The 21,231-nt window shown below is 40.8% G+C and overlaps 1 long non-coding RNA gene across 1 annotated transcript in view; it reads right to left on the reverse strand.

Moving 5' to 3' along the window:
* Positions 1–21,231, reverse strand: part of LOC119625768 (uncharacterized) — a 106,311-nt gene that overhangs the window by 33,852 nt on the left and 51,228 nt on the right. The window lies entirely within an intron of this gene.

Below are 21,231 nucleotides of genomic sequence, written 5' to 3' on the forward strand. Positions count from 1 at the left end.
GAGACGGAGTCTCGCTCTGTCGCCCAGGCTGGAGTGCTGTGGCGCAATCTCGGCTCACTGCAAGCTCCGCCTCCCGGGTTCACGCCGTTCTCCTGCCTCAGCCTCCCGAGTAGCTGGGACTACAGGCGCCCGCCACTGCGCCCGGCTAATTTTTTCTATTTTTAGTAGAGACGGGGTTTCACCATGGTCTTGATCTCCTGACCTTGTGATCCGCCCGCCTCGGCCTCCCAAAGTGCTGGGATTACAGGCGTGAGCCACCGCACCCGGCCAGAGCTGTGTATTTTTATGGTCCCATTTCATCTTAACCCAAGTCTTCTGAGGAATTCCGAGAGGTTCTTCATTCACAATGCACAGCAGAATTTCTTAGTGTCCACTTCACTCGTCCTTCCCTCTGCACCTGAGCAGCAGTCTTCCTGTATTTGTTTTCTATTGTTGCCATAACAAAGTACCACACATTTGGCATCTTTTAAAAGACCACCATTGATTATCAGTAGGTCAGAAGTCCAGTGGGTTCAGCTGAGCACTCCACTGGGTATCAGGTTAAAGTCAGGGTGTCAGCTAACCTGGATTTTTTTATCTGGAAGCTCTTGGGGAAGAATCAGCTTCAAGGCTCATTCAGGTCCTTGGCAGAATTCAGTTTCAGAGCTGGAAGATGGAGGTCCCTGTTTCCATGTGGGCTGTTGACCAGAAGTTATTCTCAGCTTCTAGAGGTTGATCATGTTCTTTGGCTCTTGGCCCTCTTTGTTCTCAAAGCCAGCAACAGTGTATTAAATCCTTCTCATGCTTCGCATCTCTCTGACCTCTCCTTCTACCTCATCTCTCCTGCCTTCTCCTCTGACACGTCTCTCTGCCTTTGTCTTCTATGTTTAAGGGCTCAGATGATTACTTGGGCCCACTCAGATAATCCCGGATAATCTCCCTATTAGTAACCTTAATTCCATTTGCAAAGTTCCCTTGTGGTAATGCATAGATTAGTGGTTGCGTGAATAAACAAGGGACAAGAATCGTGGGAGGACACCTTTAGAATTCTGCCTACCATATTTCCTACATCTGTCTCTTTCCTGTCTTAAACTTCCCACAAAATTGTCTCTAAAATCCAGCCCTAGGTGGTGGAATAAAAATGTTTCTTCCCTTTTTTATCTAAAAATGCTCCTAAACCACAAGAAAAATAAATCAAAACACAAACTCAATTTTTTTATTAAACTAGAAAAAATCTTTTATATCACTAGTATATAGACAGAGAAAGAAGATGGAAGAATTAGTATATAGATGTCAATTATTTAGCAGAGAGGAGGAAATTCAAGCTTGGTGCTGATAAGAAGCCAGATTGCCTCATAGAAGTTTAAGAAAGGTTCAGGATTCAAGGTTCTAAGGGTGAAAAACCCTGCATATTTGGTGTTTACCAATGAAAACTCTAGCTCACATCTCTTTTCTTTAACTTTTATTTATTTATGGACATTTGGAATTGACATTTAATAATTGTATATCTTTATGGGGTACACAGTGATATTTCAATACACACAATGTATAGTTATCAGATCAGAGTAATTAGCATATCCAACATATCCATCATAAAAAATATTTATCGGCTAGAGGCAGTGGCTCACGCCTGTAATCTTAGCACACTGGAAGGCTGAGGTGGCAGGACTGTTCGAGCCCGGTAGATAGAGGCTGCAGTGAACCATGACTGAGTCACTGCACCCCAGCCTGGGCAACAGAGCAAGACCCTGTCTCAAAAAAAATTATCATTTATTTGTTTCGGGAGCATTCAATATACTCCATCTATCTATTTAACCCATGTAATATGTTATTATTAACTACAGTCATCCTACAGCGGTATAGAACACTAGAGCATATTCTTCCTATCTAATTATATATATTTTTTGAGACAGAGTCTTGCTATATTGCCCAGGCTGGAGTGCAGTGGTGTGATCTCGGCTCACTGCAACCTCCACCTCCCGGGTTCAAGCAATTCTTGTGCCTCAGCCTCCCAAGTAGCTGAGACTACAGTTGTGTGTGCCACCATACTCAGCTAATTTTTGTGTTTTTTGGTATAGACAGGGTTTCATCATGTTGGCCAGGCTCATCTCGAACTCCTACTCTCAAGTGATCCATCCTCCCTGGCCTCCCAAGGTGTTGAAATTACAGGCGTGAGCCACTGCATCCGGCCCTCGTTATAATTTTGTATCCTTTACATCTCTCCCTATTCCTTACTTCCCCTTGTTCTTCCCGGCCTCTGGTATCCTCTGTTCTACTTTTTACTTTTATGAGATCAACTTATTTTAGCTTCCACATATGATGGAGAACATGTGGTGTTTAACTTTCTGTTCCTGGCTTATTTCACTTAACATAATGTCCTCCAGTTCCATCCGTGTTGCAGTGAGTGACAAGATTTCATTCTTTTTTAGGGCTGGATAGTATTCCATTGGGTACATATACCCCACCTGAAAGATTCAACTGTTATTGGACACCTAGGTTGATTCCATGTTTTGGTTATTGTGAATAATGCTGCAATAAACTTGGGAGTGCAGATGTCTCTCTGCTCTAATGATTTCCTTTCCTTCGGATAAATGCCCAATAGTGAGATTGATGAATCATTTGTGGTTCTATTTGTAGTTTTTGAGGGATCGCCATAGTATTCTCTACAGTTGCTGTACTAGTTTCATTCCCACCAACAGTGTATAAGAATTCTCTTTTCTCTGTATCCTCATCCCACCTCATCTCTTGACTCATCCATAGGAAGCCCACTAGTAGTCATGCCTCGCTCATGCACACAAAGGCTCTAGTTAGCTTTATAATATAATACAATATAATAACATAAACAGAGTGCCAAGGATCACCAGACATTTGTAAAGACAAAGACCAAAACCAACCAACCACACACACAAAAAGAATCCAGAGGAAATAAAGACCTTTCAGGGGCAGAAGAAAACTCAGAAGACATTATAATGAATATTCTCAGAGAGCTACAAGAAACTCTTGCATCCATAAAATAAGAAGAATATGTTATAAAAAGTAGTCATTAGTTTGGGCACAGTGGCTCACGCCTATAATCCCAGCACTTTGAGAGGCCAAGGTGGCTGGATCACCCGAAGTCAGGAGCTCGAGACCAGCCCGGCCAACATGGTGAAACTCCATCTCTACTAAAAATACAAAATTAGCCAGGTGTGGTGGTGGATGCCTGTAATCCCAGCTACTCAGGAGGCTGAGGCAGGAGAGTCACTTGAACCCGGGAGGTGGAGTTTGCAGTGAGCCAAGATTGCACCACTGTACTCCAGTCTGGGCAATAGAGCAAGATTCTATCTCAAAAAATAAAAACAAATAAAAAATAAAATGTAGTAATCAGCAAATAAGAAAGAACCTTTTATAGGTAAAAAAAAAATATTAATAGAAATGAAAAAGTTAATGTATGGCTTGAAAGATGAAGTCTAGGGTATTTCTCTGAAAATGGCTGGAACGGTACAACGGGAAAGAGAAGACAAGATCATTCAAAGATCATTATAAAATGCCCAATATAAAATGCCCAATATCTGAATAATAGGAGTTCCAGAAAGAGGGGGAAAAAATAAGGAAAGGGGCAATATTATTGAAAGAAGAATACACATATTTTAGACTGAAGGACTAGAAGACTCCTACCCATGTGTCCAGCGCAATGAATGAAAAAAAGACCCATACTGATGCACATTATTGTGAAATTTCAGAAAGCCAGGATAAAGAAAAGGTTCAGAAAAAAATAGCCCACATTCAAACAACCAGGAATCAGAACATTATTGGTCCCGGCAGCAGCAGGAGTAGAAGCTCACAAAGAGTACAGCAATGCCTTCAAATTACTGAGGGAAAAATAACTTTCAACCTAGAATTCTGCACCCAGACTATCAATCAACTCTAAGGACAGAATAAAGAAATTATTAGACTTGCAGATTTCAAAAACAAAAATCTCTTGTTCACCCTTTCTCAGTGTTATTGGAGTGTGTCTCCACCCCATCCCCCCACACCGTGCAGCGGGTAGAGAAGTAAACTAGGAAAGAGAGATCCAGGAAACAGGAAATGCAGCAAAGAAGAAATGAAAATTCCCAAAATGCTGGCAAGAGGGGCCCCAGGACTACAGCTGGGCAACGGATCTGAAGAGTGACAAGTCCAACCTAGAACTGAACAGAGGGCTCTTGAAATAAATTCTTCATTAAAAACCAAAACCAAAGAAAACAAAACAGGGAAATGACAGATTTTCTGACATATTTGACTGTGTAGAAGATAGTACTAAGGGGTATTTTATGGAGCGGTTACAGTGTGTAGGAAGAGATCAACTATTTTTGTAATAAAGTAATTTTAAAATGAGATGGTTTTTTAACCTCAGGGAAAAAGTAGTAAAAGAAAGGAAATGCAATCTTAGTACATGACTTGGCTCAAGAGTCAACAATAAAAATAAAAATGCTGCATGCAGCTTTAATTAACATGGAGATATAATAATAATAGTTATTATTATTATTATTATTATTATTAGAGACGGAGTCTTGCTCTGTCGCCCAGGCCGGAGTTCAGTGGCGTGATCTCAGCTCACTGCAACCTCCGTCTCCCAGGTTCAAGCGATTCTCCTGCCTCAATCTGCTGAGGAGCTGGAACTACAGGTGCCTGCCATCATTCCCAGATAACTTTTTCATATTTTTAGTAGAGACGGCGTTTCACCATGTTGGTCAGGTTGGTCTCCAGTTGCTAGCCTCAAGTGAACTACTCACCTCGGCCTCCCAAAGTGCTGGGATTACAGGCATGAGCCACCGCACCCAGTCACAAATGGAGATATAATTATGCTACCAGGGTGGTGGGCAGGCAAGAGAAGGTGCAAGTGAACGTGTTAAAAACTAGAGGACAGAGCTGAAAGTAGGGAGCTAGATGGTTGGGTGTAGGGAAGACCTGAGGGACTGCAAGTTTTTTTAAAATAAGCTTTCTAAAAATAATTATCTTTTTAATCTATTTGCATGTGAAGTTTGATAAGCTAAAAATGAATATTTAAAAAGCACAAAATCCAGTCCACACAGGCTTTTTTCTCATTGGCCTCCCAGCTCCCTGCCATGGAGAAGAGAACCAGTCATCTCAGCTGAGCACAAGCCTCAGCAGACCCTCAGGATTAATATATAGCCTCACGAACAGGCCAGGAGAAAAAGAGAAATATCCAGTCAACCCACAGAATCATGAGAAATAATAGATAGTTGATTTAAGATGCTACATTTTGGAGTCACTTTTTGTTACGCAGCAATAGATAAGTTATACAGCATGTAACTAAAGCCAATAGATTTTTCTTTTTTTGAGATGGGCCACGCCTGGCCTCGATTTGTTTTCCACATGTACATATCACTTAGAAGCATATTGCGTATTGATTAAGTGTGTAAACTCTGTATCCAGACATTTACTAGCTATTTTCTACCTGAGAAGCTTTGGGTAAATTACTTACCTCTCATTTTTTTCACCTGTAAAATGGGGAATTTTAATAATGAACTCATGGTTGTCATGAGGATTAAATGAGTGATGCACTAAGAAGCATGTAAAGTTCATACACACTCGCAGCGGCAGCTATTATTTCATCATTACCCTTTAAGCAGATAAAAATGCCTAAAATGGGTCAGGTACAGTGGCTGTGATCCCAGCACTTTGGGAGCCCAAGGCGGGCAGATCATCTGAGGTCAGGAGTTTGAGACCAGCCTGGCCAACATGGTGAAACCCTATCTCTACTAAAAATACAAAAACTTAGCCAGGCATGGTGGCACACGCCTGTAATCCCAGCTACTCAGGTGGCTGAGGCAGGAGAGTCGCTTGAACCCGGGAGGAAGAGGTTGCAGTGAGCCGAGATAGCACCACTGTACTGTAGCCTGGGTGACAGAGTGAGACTCTGTCTCAGGAAAAAAAAAAAAAAAAAAAGCTTAAAATGTAACTAAACTACTTGAATTATAAATATAAATCTGGGCAGCTGTAAGGTCTAGAGGCAAAGCCCTTAGGAATAAAATTGAGACTCCAGTCCTGATTTTCAGACCAAATGACTGGTCAAACAGGCCATTTGTTTGTTTGTTTAACTTTATATAACAGAAGATTTTAAAGCTATGTAAAAAGTATTTGATCAACTTCTTTGTACTCAGCTTCAATAGTTATCAACTCATGGCCAATCTTGTTTTATCTAAATTCTCCCTTCTTGCCCCACAATGGATTATTCAAAGCAAATACCAGAGATCATATCATTCATCTTTAAATATTTTAATATGTATCTCTAAAAGATGAGATTCTTTTTTTAGTAACCAAACCAAATGTCAGTATGAAACTCCAAAAATTTAATAATTCTTTAATAATATCAAATATTAGAGTCAGAGTCAAAATGGCCCTGATTTTTTCTTTATATTTTTGTGCAAATCAGGATCTAAGCAAGATCCATACAGTGCACTTGATTGATAGATATGCCTGAGGTATCATTTGTATAGTAAAAGCAGGATAAATGCTTGGTTCTTTCCTTTTACTTACTAGTTTTCAGAATGAGATCTGGAATCCCAGATCCTCAAAAGGTGGGCAATCTCTTCATCCTCTGTGGTCCTGATGTAAAATCACAGAGTTGGACTAGGTAACATCTGAGCTTCTTCCACCTCCATGATTCTCATATTTTGTCTCCATCATTCTTTTGAATTGCGCAAGCTTTTATATATATGGGTGGTCTTTTCTTGAACCACTTCCTCTCCTTTGAGTATTCTTTCTCCTCTTCTCTGCCCAGCTAACTCCATTCTGTAAAGCCCAGCTAGAATGTCACCTCATGTGCCATGTATTTAAGGGAACAAACATTAATTGGGTGCTCATCATGTTCCACTTCCTACCTCCACTCACGCCACTCACTCATCTGTTTGTTCTCCTCCCCTAGCACCTTGTACTCACTTTTCTTGGAGTCTTTACTATGTTGTATCTTAATTACTGGATCACATATCTGCTTCCTATGATCATATGCTGGTTCCCTGAGTCAGTGAGCTCAAAAATAAAATGTGAGTCTTATTGGAATGAGCCAATGTTGCCTTCACACTTCAGAGATATAATGATGACTTTTCAGAACTGATCATGTTGGTGAATTCCTAAAGGCCTCTTGACCTTTTGTTATTTCCATTCAACTTTGTATCTATAGGATGCTAAATGTGCTTGGGTTCATTTTTGAATTGCCTGTAGAAGTAATCTTTGAGTCCATGCATCTTTACTATAAATGGTAGCCATAATCTCCCAGCAGTTATCAGCATCTAAAACAGGTGCAGCATAAAATGTGGCACTTGGATATAACTGGGAACACAGCATTTTGGAGGATTCAACAGCACTAAACCTAAGGGAAGTGGGACTAATTTTTCTCATTGTGTGTGTGCTTCTGCCATTTGCTCTGGGGTCATATGATTTCAGAGCATGGGTTGCCACTCAAGTATCAAAAGTAAGAATGAATTGATAGTTTATCTCACAAATAGAATTTGCCAAGAGTAGTAGCCTAGAAACCACCACAGATGGGTTCCAGTGCTCTCCTAACAGAAGGAAGCTAGCCCTCTTTGACTTCTACCTTGCTCTGTAAAAAAACAAAACAAAGGCCGGGCGCGGTGGCTCACGCCTGTAATCCCAGCACTTTGGGAGGCCGAGGCGGGCGGATCACAAGGTCAGGAGATCGAGACCATGGTGAAACCCCGTCTCTACTAAAAAATAGAAAAAAATTAGCCGGGCGCAGTGGCGGGCGCCTGTAGTCCCAGCTACTCGGAAGGCTGAGGCAGGAGAATGGCGTGAACCCGGAAGGCGGAGCTTGCAGTGAGCCGAGATTGTGCCACTGCACTCCAGCCTGGACGACAGAGCGAGACTCCGTCTCAAAAAACAAAACAAAACAAAACAAAACAAAACAAAATAACAAAGGTTTCAAAATGATTTGACCAGTATGAGTGTGATATTTTAAGCAGATTTGTGCTTCTACACCATACACACACACACACACACACACACACACACACACAGACGCTGAAAGATGGTCCCAGCATTCATTTTGAAGTGTTCCTTAAAAGTACCTTGGAAATTCCTTTGACAATAGTTTAAAACAGTAACATTCCTGTGACCCATAGAAAGTTAGCTGCTTCAGGTCCTATAAATATTACAATGTCATGACGTTCAGGAAAAAAATGGTTATCAACGGTGCAAAGAGTTATTGATTTATCCGAATTATGGCAATTCTTATTCCTCATATTTGTATATATGCCCAAATAGTTCCAAGAGACAAATAACACAGAAATACCATTGCTGTTGTTAGTGTGAGGTTGGTGTCTCCTGCTTTTGGGAGCCACATAAGCATTATGATTCAATGAATAGTTTTGCCCAGGATCCTTAAATGTGTCCTAGACCCTCTGGGAAATTATTTCCAACTCCACAGAGTGCTCCTCAGAACCAGTGCAGAGCAGGCTGAGGCTGAGGTGGCAGCCACAGAAGTTTCATAGTCTCGATTTAGGAATCAGGGGCTGCTTCAGTCCTCTTCTTCTCTCTAACCCCTTCTCTGAAAAACAAAACAAACAACAACAACCTCCTCACACCCCTCAAACAACCAAACCTATACCCGACTTGTCTTTTTTTTTTTTTTAAAGCAATGCTTTAAAAATGCATTAGAGGTAACTTAAAATGTATGTAACAGGTTGATATCAATTTAGTCCCATACCCACTCCCACCCGTCCCCACACCAGTCAAAAGACATTCCAACCTGGGGTTAAGGATCTGATCACTCCATTCCCCAACTGGGAACCATGACTCCACACTACTCTAGGAGAGAGCCTGCATGCTGTAGACACTACCGTGTTTAACCCTTCCAATAACATTATCACTATTTTTTTCCAGAGGTGGTGAGGCTTTTGGGGTTGGACTCATATTATCTAAATTCTCAAGAGACTCACACAAACACCAGACTGCCAATTTGTTAATCTGACTCAGAATAAAAACTCTCAGGAGACTGAGGCTCAGCACATCCTCTCCCTTCTGAAACAAAGCACATGGAGAAAGCCAGGGGACTCACAGAAGGCTGTTTGTGGCCGTGTCGTAGCAAAGGGAACCAAAGGCACTTTACGGGGAGGAGCAGGAACCCAGAGAGCCAGCCATTGTGCACACCCCACTGGGCCTGTGGCCAGCCTCCCAGACAGAGGTTGCTCACCCTCCGACATTCTCTCTTTGGATATGGATACTCCTATTCTCAGATCAACTCATTCAACTACAACAATAACTGAGGACAAGAATTCTAGGTTCTGGGAATAGAAGCTGACCCATGTTATCCGGCAGCTTCCTGTTTACTTAGGGAGCCTGAGTACAAACAATCACCATCTGGGCAAATGGGCAAATCCATCCATTGGTTACAGAATGTTTCTGTATGGAATCCGTAAGTGAATTCTCTGGGGTAGGATACTTCACTATGAAAACTTTTCCTGTGTGTTTTCATTTCAATAATAATATAAAAATTGAGTATGAGAATATGCTGTTTCCTATGGATGGCCACATTATAAGTGAGAGTTGCAGAAGAATTGAATTGTATACAAGATAGAAAGGCAGGCCAAATACTGAGAATGCTCTTTAGAAGGCAGCATGATTGTCACATGATGAGAAGCAATTTAGTTTTAGTTACTACCTTAATGTTGTTAACCTGAACATGATCAGGTTTGCAATTTTGTTTGTAATTTATTTGTTTCTTTTTTTTTGGTTTGCAATAATATAAGATCTTATGTGTATAAGACATTTGTTAACAACTTTATACACATTCAAAAAACATTATTAAAAAGCAGTATACGTAAACCCTGGGTCTCTTCGGAAAGCTTTTATTTTGTAAAGGGGTCCATATGATCCTAAAGTTTGAGAAACATTGGGTATAGTTGATTTTAATTGCATTTTAAGCATGATTACCTTGATTAGATCCTTCACAGCAATGCATTTGGGTTACCTACGCTTATGAATAAATTATCCCCTTTGTACTGAGTTTTACTTACTGATGTCTGAGGAAGCTATGTCATAAATTCCTATACACTGACTACGCTACAAAAGTCATGGCCATTTCACACATGGTTGCCTCTCTTTCTTCCTCTCTTCTTTCTTTCAACACATACAAGCACTGTATTGGGGCCTAAATGTAATGGATACACATATGGAAGGGGTAGGAATGATCCCTGCCTTCATGGAACTTATAGGCCAGAGCAGTGTCTTCCAAATAACCCTGATGATAAGCGGTGCATGGGAACTTGTTATAGCATATTTCCAGACCCCTCCTTCAACTGAGTAGATTCTCCAGGGAAGGGTCCAACAAACTATAAATTTAATAAACACCCCAGGTGAGGGTTGTCACAAGAATTTTTATGAACTTTTCTGGTAGATTTCACTTAAGTCTGGGGTTGAATCCAGGACCTGACCATGATATTAAGGGAGGGAGAATGGCAGCAAAGCATTTTAAGTGGGAGTGAGATAATCATATTCACATCTGAGAAAGGGTTCACCCTTTCCCTGTGGATAATGGATTAGTAAGGGGGAAAATGAGAGCCCTGAGACTAGTTAGGAAGCTATGGGGCTACTGAATATGGAAATAATGGCAACCAGGACTAGAATAGTGGCAGTGGGACTTGAAATAGGTGAAAGGATTTGAGAAGCATTTAGGAAGAGAATCTACAGGACCTACTGATGGATTGATGTGGGGGCTGAAGGAGAAAGAAGCATCAAGATTGACTCCCGAATTTCTGGGCTCAGGCTTCTAAGCAGATGGAGAGGACTTTTGTTGGGATAGAAAGAAAAGAAGAAGAAAGGCTTTGGAGCATGGATAGGGTAAATCATGAATTTAGCTTCAGAAAATTTGAGATTAAAGTGCCATAGGTACATCTAAGTGGAGACGGATGTTCAATATGAAGTTGTGTATATGAATCCCTAGCTAAGGAGAGGCACTTAGGATGAATATTTTCATCTGGGGACCATCAGACAAAGAATCATTGACGATATGACCATGGATAAGATTGCCCAGTGAGTGTATATATGGAGAGGCATGAGAATGCCTGAGGAACTTTTTTTTTTTTTTTTAAGACTGAGTCTGGCTCTGTCACCCAGGCTGGAGTGCAGTGGGGGGATTTCAGCTCACTGCAAGCTCCGCCTCCCGGGTTCACGCCATTCTCCTGCCTCAGCCTCCCGAGTAGCTGGGACTACAGGCGCCCGCCACCTCGCCTGGCTAGTTTTTTGTATTTTTTAGTAGAGACAGGGTTTCACCGGTTAGCCAGGATGGTCTCGATCTCCTGACCTCGTGATCCGCCTGTCTCGGCCTCCCAAAGTGCTGGGATTACAGGCTTGAGCCACCGCGCCCGGAGGAACATTTTAAAACAACAAGATGCTAAATGGAGACATAAATGGAGAAGGCATAAATAGAGAGGTAAGAGAAAAACCAGAAAAGTAAGAAGTCACTGAGTCCAGAGGAAAATATTGTTTCAAAGGGTTGATTGACTAGCACTATGGAATGTCGCTGAGGGGTCAAATAAGATAAGTCGGTAAGTGTCCATTGGACTTAACAAATAGGTCACTGAAAACCTTGATGGGAACAGTTTCACTGACACAACAAAGGCAGATATCAGTGGGTAGAGCGGGAAGGGAGAAAGGGGGAAGTGGTAAGTGGGGTTGGGGGGGACTTGGGGGGTACTCTTTCAGGAAGTTTATCTGTGGAGGGAAGGAGAGAATAATAAATAGAGTGATGGAGAGACTAAGGGTGGGAGAGACTTGAGCATGTTCAAAGATATGAGGAGGAAAATGCAGAGAAGGAATATCTGTAGGTATGGAGGAAGGGGCACTGCTAAGAAAATAGTGTCTGGAAGCCTGGCAGGGAGAGAAAACTGGAGAGGAACTAGCCTTAGATGGAAGGTGGTACAGCTCTTCCTTTGACGTGGGAGAACCTGAGGGAAGGAAAGGTAGGAGGAAGATGCTGTACCTATGACCCGTGGTGGGATGGGGCATAGAGTCATAGGTTTGAGGAGAATGGAGCACAGGAAAGGTGAATAAGAAAACATAGCAGGGCCCTCTGGTGGCACCAAGGCTTGCTCAGGTCACTCCTCATGAAACAATAGGCCTGATGGTATGATTCTCCTCAGCAGCTCTGGCTCACTGAGTAGACTCTGAGAAGGTGAATAACTGGATTCACACAGGGTGGAGCATTTTACAGAGGAGTTTGACAGAAGAACAATGTATAAAGACGTTGAAGATATTGGTAAGAGTGTGACTGAGGTGATGAGGGAAGGGAGGAAAGATAAGATGTGGCTGGTGAGTGCAGAGTGAAAGAGAGAGAGACAGATAGAGAGGACCGGAGGCTCAATGAGGTTAAGGAACTGATGTGTGTATGTTTGTGTGTGGGGTATTACAAAGAAAGAACTGGAAGGAGAGGAGTCTGATCAGAAAGTAAGATGCCTGAACTTGTGATTCCACTGCTTTTCACCATGTTCTTTGTGGCCATGGAGACGGGTGGCGGAAGTGGAGTCTAGAAGGTCATTTGAGAAGAAGCATATTAGTTAAGGCAATGGTTAGCTGCTATAAGAAAAAAAACCTTCCAAAATCTCAATGGCTTACCACAGCCAAAGTTGATTTTTCACTCCCATAATAGGCTGATGTGAGTATTCTTCATTGGCAGCTCTTTTCCAGGTGGTGATTAGATAACCCATGATCCTTTTGCCTTGTGTCTCTGATGTCTTCTATGAGTGGGTCCTAAGGCCACCCTGAGATTCTCCACTGTAGTCAGCAGAAGGGGGAAAAGGCATGTGTATTACCTGTGAAAGGATTTTGTGGCCTAAGCCAGAAGGCGGCCCATATAGCTTATGCTCATATTCCATTGGCTGGAACTCAGTCACATGGCCACAGGCATGTTCTAGGGAGGCTAAGAAATGAGTGCCCAGGAAGAACAGCAAGCAGGTTTGTGATCAACCAGAAAACTTTCTGACAGAGATCAGAGTATTAGGCAGTCACCATTTGGATATGAAGACACCCAGGATGAATGAAGGCTGAAGGTGAAAATAAAGCCCTATCTGGGTCAAACATACTTCAGTGACAGAGACAGTGAAGAGGTGGCTTTTAAAGACAGCAAAGTGGGCAAGAGAGTAATGGCAAGAGGTCCAAAGACACCAGGTGGTTTCATCTTCCCTGAGGGTGGAGAATGATGGTGTGGAGGTGACAGTGTGAACCTCACAAGACAAAGCCCTTCTTCCAGACTCGAGGGATCGGAGGATTGGCAGCTTCCATGAGCAGGGGAGGTGGGGGTGGTTACAGCCTGTGGGGCAAGTCACATCCTTCAGAGGGAGGCTGGTGTCAGGGCCAAGGAACAGAATCATTAGGGAAGCGGCTGAGGATGTGGGGGATTTTATTAACTGTGGATCAGGTTTGCAGAGGGCTGGGCAGAAAGAGGCAGGAAAGAAATGTGAGGGAGAAGTCCAGAGCAGGATGGAAAGAAGAGAGATGACCAGAAGAAATCATATCTGAGTAGTGAGCCGGGATTCTTGGGGTGTGTAGCAAGGTGGATTTAGCCGGCCACAGCTGCCAAAAGAATCGATGTTTGCCATTCCTGGTGACTGGAAGCACTCAAGTCTCCTGGCTACAGCCTGGGAAGGTTACTCTTCCGACAGAATTCAAGACTCTGGTAGGAGAGAAGATGTCAGTCCCTCTGGAAGAAGTCAGCAAAGTTGTGGCCTTGAATAGGAAGGGACAGAAGAGAGGTTCAGGGTTCAAGGAGGAGGCAACAGGAAACTGCCTGGAATACAATTCGCCAAGGGGGATGGGAGGTGCAGGCCTGGGGTAGGAAAGTTCTTGCGCTCTGCTTAGAGGACTCCACGTGAATGCCTGGCACAGGACAGGCACATTGGTTGACTTGAATTCCAATGTAAAATCAGATCATTTGAGAGGAGTAGAAAGCTACCAAGCAATTGCTCTTTGTTGATAAGTTAAGAGATGAGAAGGCTCTGAGAACACACTTGAGATACGAAAACTGCACATTCACGTCTCAAAAGCATAGTAGTGAGCAGATCACACTGGCTTGCTATATGATACGGGACGAGGTAGTTCAATTTGAGGAAAAAACATCTTGTTGTTTGTAGAGCCAAAGAAGTCAAAGCTGTAAAGACCATATGATCTGTGGCAGCAGTTTCTCTTCAAAAACAGGTTTTATAAGTAATCAGAGTAGGAGGCCTCATCGAGTAATGCATGAATCTTTCCAAATGTTGTTAACTGTCATGAAAGGATGCCAACTTTATTCTACGTTAGCTCTTATTCTGTTATCCTAATACAAGTGAAGGAATTATAGTAACACTTACGATTAGTGGGATACTTTAAAATTCCACATACGCAAATGAAATATTTCCTTTTCCTACGTTTCACAGTGATATCCCCTGATGTATACCAGATATCCAGTGGAATGCACATAAACCACAGATTGCAGTAATAGGTAGAGGGAAGAGAGTTAGAGAGCAAGAAGAGAGACAATGTGTCAAAATTTGTATTTCATAATGTGAATAATATTCCCTCATTTTTTTTCTGATTTCTGAACTTTTACCAAGTTTCTGGGGTGAATCATCCTGCTCTTTTCTTTTCTTTTCTTTTTTTCTTTCTTTCTTTCTTTCTTTCTTTCTTTCTTTCTTTCTTTCTTTCTTTCTTTCTTTCTTTCTTTTTTTCTTTCTTTCTAGTTCAGGACTACATGTGCAGATTTGTTACATAGGTAAACTCATGTCACGGGGGTTTGTTGGACAGATTATTTTATCCCACAGGTATTAAGCGTAGTACCTATTAGTTATTTTTCCTGATCCTCTCCCTCCTCCCACCCTCCACCCTCCAATAGGCCCCAGTGTGTGTTGTTCCCCTCTGTGTGTCCATGTGTTCTCATCATTTCGTACCCACTTATAAGTGAGAACATGCAGTATTTGGTTTTCTGTTCCTGTGTTAGTTTGCAGAGGATAATGGCCTCCAGCTCCATCCATGTCCCTGCAAAGGACATGGTCTCATTCTTTTTTGTGGTTGCATAGTATTCCATGGTATATATTTACCACATTTTCTTTATCTAGGCTATCGCTGATGGCCATTTACGTTGATTCCATATCTTTCCTATTGTGAATAGTGCTGCAGTGAACATATGTGTGCATGTGTCTTTATAATAGAATGAATTATATTCCTTTGTTTTCCCTCATTTTTTAAACAGTAGTGCTTATTGCATTGAGATGAGCAGAGTATATTAAGAGATACCAGTAACTCATGGTTCTATTTCCATAATGCTGGTATTACTGATAGAGTTTGATCTGGAAGTAGTTTTATTATTTACCATTTACATACAAACCTCAGAAAGAGGTGTGGATTTTATATGTGACTTTGTCTTTACTAATTAAAGGAATAAAAGGAACTTCAGAGTACCTCACTACTTTTGAACTAATTTATATAAATAACTGCCTACACTTTATAATGAGGGTGGATTTGACCTTTAGGGAAAGATCTTTTCTATAGGGCAAATGATTTTTGTCATTTCCTGGAGGATTTACTTAAGAAAGGTTTTCCTGTAATGAAACCTCCCTGGGAAAGACAAAGACATTATTTCTAACAAACGCCAGTTCTTCTATCAAAATTGTATGATCTAAAATCCACATGTAGGGTGTGCTGTGATATTTTCTTATGGTAGGGAGGCATCATGACTTGAATGGATAATTTCAGATTAGGCTGCACAAAAATTGTATGGAGACGTTGTGATCTAAAAGGAGTTTTTCGCGTCATAAATTGTTTTGACAGTTCTACCATCCAGTGTATACCTCTCGATGTTGCAAAATGAAATTTTTAAAAGAACATAGGCCCTTCTTCTTTCTGACTTACTACATGACTAGAGATGTTTTGGGGAAGAGAGACCTTAACAAGGCTTGGAGGAAAGGCATCAACAAAATATTTATTATTCTCTCAACTTCCTTTCTTCAAAGTATTATAATTGAGGTCATTAGAAATCTTTGCAAGCAACAGTTTTCTCCTGTATGCTACACCCATGTATTAGTCAGGGTTCTCTTAGAGGGACAGAACTAATAGGATATATATCCATATATATGATACATATATGATATATATCCATATTTATAGTATATGTATATACCATATATACATCATATATACTGTATATACAGTCTATATATACATCATATATACAGTATATGATATCATATAAATGGTATATATCATATATATGATATATATGGATATATAATATGTATAAAGGGTAGTTTATTAAGTATTAACTTACACAATCACAAGGTCCCACAATAGACTGTCTGCAAGCTGAGGAGCAAGGAGAGCCAGTCCGAGTCCCACAGCTGAAGAACTTGGAGTCTGGTGTTTGAGGGCAGGAAGCATCCAGCATGGGAGAAAGATGTAGGCTGGGAAGCTAGGCCAGTCTCTCCTCTTCAAGTTTTTCTGCCTGCTTTGTATTTGCTAGAAGCTGATTTGATTGGGCCCACCAAATTAAGGGTAGATCTACCTTCCCCAGCCCATTGACTCAAATGTTAATCTCTTTTGGCAACACCCTCACAGACACACCTACGATCAATACTTTGCATCCCTCAATCCAGTCAAGTTGACACTCAGTATTAACCATCACAACCCACTGCCAGAAGACATTTATACAAATAAAACAGCATCTCACATCTCTTCAGTGAAGTTCCGTGAAGCTGGTTCCAAATAAAAATGAATAAACAATGTTTACCTAGGTCCTGCAGATAATGTGAAAAAGCAAAAACTGATTAGTCCATCAATTCTGTTATGTATTGACATTAACACCCTCACATCTTTGAAGTTGACTTATTTTAAGAAAAAGTGGTTTAGAAGATGCAAGGAAAAACAAAGAAAACCCCATTAATATGTATCGATTTTGTTGTAACATTGATTTGATAACTTTGCTATTGCATTTCAACAGTGGTGAAATAATTGTGTTAGTGTGACTTGGTGAAAACATTATACACATATAAATAAAGTTGATCATTTCTATTTCAGAGTCAGAGAAAGATTTGGGGTTTGAAAATCAACTGCAATGATGTTGACATGCATTAGAAATCAATTCTCAACCATGGCAATCCAAACTACTTATTCATGATAGCCAAAGAATAAATATAAATCCTGATCAAGTTATAAGAATCACCTTTCAAATCCTCCTGCCTTTCAAAGAACAGCATTTCTCTCTATTGAAGATAGATATTTGAAGTAATAAGGTCCAAATCGTAGTACTTTTTTTTAAGTACCTGCTTTAAGGCATCAAATTTAAGTTCAGATTATTCCTGAAATTTATTTAAAATGTATATACATTAATGGCCCAGAAAGCTGTCAACTTACATTTCTTCAACTACTGAGTTTTGAGGCAGAAATCTCGCTATGTTTATCTTTATATCCCTGGCTCCATGCATGGTGTTGTGCACATAGTAGGTCTTCTATAAATAGTTGTTGGAGATAGAATAAGTGAATAGCTGAATGAGGCTTTAGGGTTAGGAGATCTACGTAGTAGGTCTTCTATAAATGTTTGTTGGAGATAGAGTGAGTGAATAGCTGAATGAAGATTTAGGGTTAGGAGAGAGTCTGTACTATGTCATTTCCCTTCCATTATGATTCAACCTGAAGCATTCTGCAGCCTCTTTGGTTAGAAGCAATTGATTTTCACATTTATATTCTGGTGTGGATGCAGCCCTGGGCTTCTAAATTTCTTCAACGGGAGGGATATTAGCACACATCACATCATATTGTGGTTTGTTGAGTATATTTCTCTCTCCTAGAAGATTCTGAACTCCATACCTTTTCCAGTTTTACATTCCTGCTGGCTAACATGGCATGTGATGCGTGGTAGATCTTCAGCAAATATTCCATGAATGAACTGGAAGCCTTGTGGGATTGCATCCTAGTCTTCTGTAGCTTGACCTTGGGCAAATAACTGCACCCCTATGGGTCACAGTTTCCTCATCCATAAAGCGAACACTTTTAGCATTCTGTGACTCCTGCTTAATAGACTAGAAAGTAATACTTGGCTGCACAGTAGCAAAAACTGGGTAACTTATGGGAAATTTTCTCCTATGCAAACTTTATTAGGAAGAGGAAGGGGAAAGGAACTAGCATTTATTATACGGCTTAAGTGATCAACTGTGCAGCCACTTTGTGAGATAGAATGTTATATTTCCATTGTAATAACATTATTTTATAGGTGAGATATAGTATGTATTATTTTATAGATATGAAAAATTGGCTTCAGAGAGGTATACAACTTGCCTAAGATTACATAGTTAGTGAATGGTTGGGCCAGGATTCAAATCCAGTTCTGCTGACTTCAAAGCCCATTTATTTTCTTTTATGCATATATGTTCTACCTGCTTAAATTTAGATTTTTAAAAAATAAAAAAAGGGAACCAGGCCAGGAATGATGGCTCATGTCTGTAATCCCAGCACTTTGTGGGGCTGAGACAGGCGGATCACTTGAGGTTAGGAGCTCAAGACCAGCCTGGCCAACATGGTGAAATCCTATCTCTACTAAAAATACAAAAAGCCAAATGTGGTGATGGGCACCTGTAATCCCAGATACTTAGGAGGCTAAGGCAGGAGAATTGCTGGAACCTGAGAAACAGAGGCTGCAGTAAGCCTAGATTGCACTACTGAACTCCAGTTTGCATTGAAGGTGGGATAGATATTTTCATCTTGTGTTTCTTCCTTTTACAATTTGAGTGAAGCAAAAATATGAGTGATTCTTGCTGAAACTGTATTTCCTAATTTTATTTCATCTGCTTAAGTTCTATGAAAGAAGTAGAAACTGAGGGCATATCAAAATAAGGGAAGGAGGCTGTGGGGCAAATCAGAAGCAAGATGGTTCCACCGAGGGGACAATAACATGAGAAGGACTGGAGGCAAGACAAGAAAGTGACAGGAAAGGCCTAGTGGGGACTGAGGGGGGACAAAGAACATTTGCCTGATAAGAGCTAAAGGAGCAGGTTATGTGAAAAGAAACATATATGGGATTGACATAGGAAGTAACAAGTTTGTGTGGTTTTATAGGAAAAGTTCCATAAGGATCTCTGTATCCCATGGGGTGTTAGATGGCTAGATACCACAACATATGCCGTGATGGGCCCAGGCCACTGCAATAGAATTTATATGTCTGATCTGATACCACAGTTTGTTTGTTTGTTTGTTTTTAGTGATAGGATCTTGCTCTGTTACCCAGGCTGGAGCGCAGTAGCATGATCATAGCTCACTGTAGCCTCGAACTCCTCGGCTCCAGCAATACTCCTGCCTTAGCCTCTCAAGTAGCTAGGACTACAGGTGTGCACCACTACACCTGGCTAATTTTTTTAAAATTATTTTTTTTGTAGAGACAAGGTCTTGCTACATTGCCCAGGCTGATCTCAAACTTTTGGCCTCAAGCAATTCTCCCATCACAGCTTCCAAAGGCACTGGGATTATAGGCATGAGCCACCATGCCTGGCCTCTCTCAGTTTTAAGGACTATTTTTTAAACTTTTCACTGCTTGATTTTGCTTTAGTGGGTTTACTTTCAACACAACATTTTTACCTGTTGTAGAATTACCAATGCCAGAGATCTGTTTGCTAGTGAGATCAAACTGCTCTTACACAATCATAGACGAAGTGTGGGATGTGTTTGTATCTCTATAGGAAATTTGAAGAAAGTTCATAGTATCTTTCCCAGGAAAGAGAAATGGCACTCTGTAATGCCCAATTTTCTTTTCAATGCCTTATGTTTTCTTAAAAGTTACTCACTAGTTCAGTATATTCAGGTTCTAAAAGAGGTTTTATTTCAATGGAAGTTTTAAAAATCTAAATTTGTTGGGAAGAATGAGCGAGAGAGGCTCCTAAAAAAAGTGTATATTCAAGAAGCCCGGTGGCTGAGGGTCAGCTAGCTAACATTGGTAAGTGATGACTGGCTTAGCCTTGGACAAACCAAATTAAGCTAGAGAAATTATTATTATTTTTTTACACATTACAAAAGAACATTCATTATGAAGATGAAGCTTGTCCAACCAGTGGCCTGTGGGCTGCACGTGGCCCAGGGCAGCTTTGAATGCAGCCCAACACAAATTCGTAAACTTTCTCAAAACATTATGAGATTTATTTTTTTGCAAAATTTGTTTAGCTAATTGAGTAGCATTAGTGTTAGCGTATTTTATGTGTGGCCCAAGACAATTCTTATTCTTCCAATGTGGCCCAGGGAAGCCAAAAATTTGGACACCCTGATGTAGATTGTGGTTTCTAACACCATTCTCCAATAAAAGGAACTAGGGCTCCTTGGAGAAATGGGTGATTCTCTAAGACTGGGGCAGGAAATTAACAAGTTGAGCCTAAAGCATCTTCTAGTGCCAGGAAGTAAGGAAGTGCTCAAAGAAACCAAACTGGACCATTGTTGGGGTACATCAAAGGGACACTGGAGCCAACTGAAAGGGCTCCCAATGGCAAAGCTTGAATGATTTGAGCACATAAAGAAGGTAGTATTGGATTATAACCCAAAGTAGAAAATAAATATGCATGAGTTCATACTGACATAAATAATTTAAAAAAATAAAAAGACAAATCTCTTGTACAGAAGAATTTCAAATAATTTATGCTTTACTTGGCCTTCAAGAAGGAAGAACATAATACCCCACTCCTTAAGTCTGGGCTTCGCAGAGTGACTTCCTTCCAAAGAGCAAAGTATGGAAAAGGGATGGCAGAAGAGTAACTTTACAGTGGAAAACTTGACAAATACCACCTCAGTGTTGTATCATGTACTACAAAGGATTGTAGTACATGGCCTTGATATGACTTAAGGAAAATGGGACTCTACTCCTGCAGTTTTTCTCCCCAAAACCCATACTCAGTACAGTCATGAGAAGAACATCAGACAAATCCCAATACAAAGCATCATACAAAATACCTGACCAGTACTCCTCAAAATTGTCAAGGACATAAAAAACAATGAAAGTCTAAGAAACTGCAACAGTGTAGAGGAGTCCAAGGAGACATGACAACTAAATTAAGGGTGGCATTTTGGATGAAATTGTAGAACAGAAAAAACTTTGATTAAAAACTAAGGAAATTCAACTACACTATAAACTTTAATTGAGTATCATGCAGCTGGCTGGGCATGGTGGCTCATGCCTGTAACCCCAGTACTTTGGGAGACTGAGACAGGAGGATCGATTAAACCCATGAATTCAAGGCCAGCCTGGGTAACATAGTG

The sequence above is a fragment of the Chlorocebus sabaeus genome, chromosome 15 (assembly GCF_047675955.1).
Source record: "Chlorocebus sabaeus isolate Y175 chromosome 15, mChlSab1.0.hap1, whole genome shotgun sequence".
In the NCBI taxonomy this organism is placed as follows: domain Eukaryota; kingdom Metazoa; phylum Chordata; class Mammalia; order Primates; family Cercopithecidae; genus Chlorocebus; species Chlorocebus sabaeus.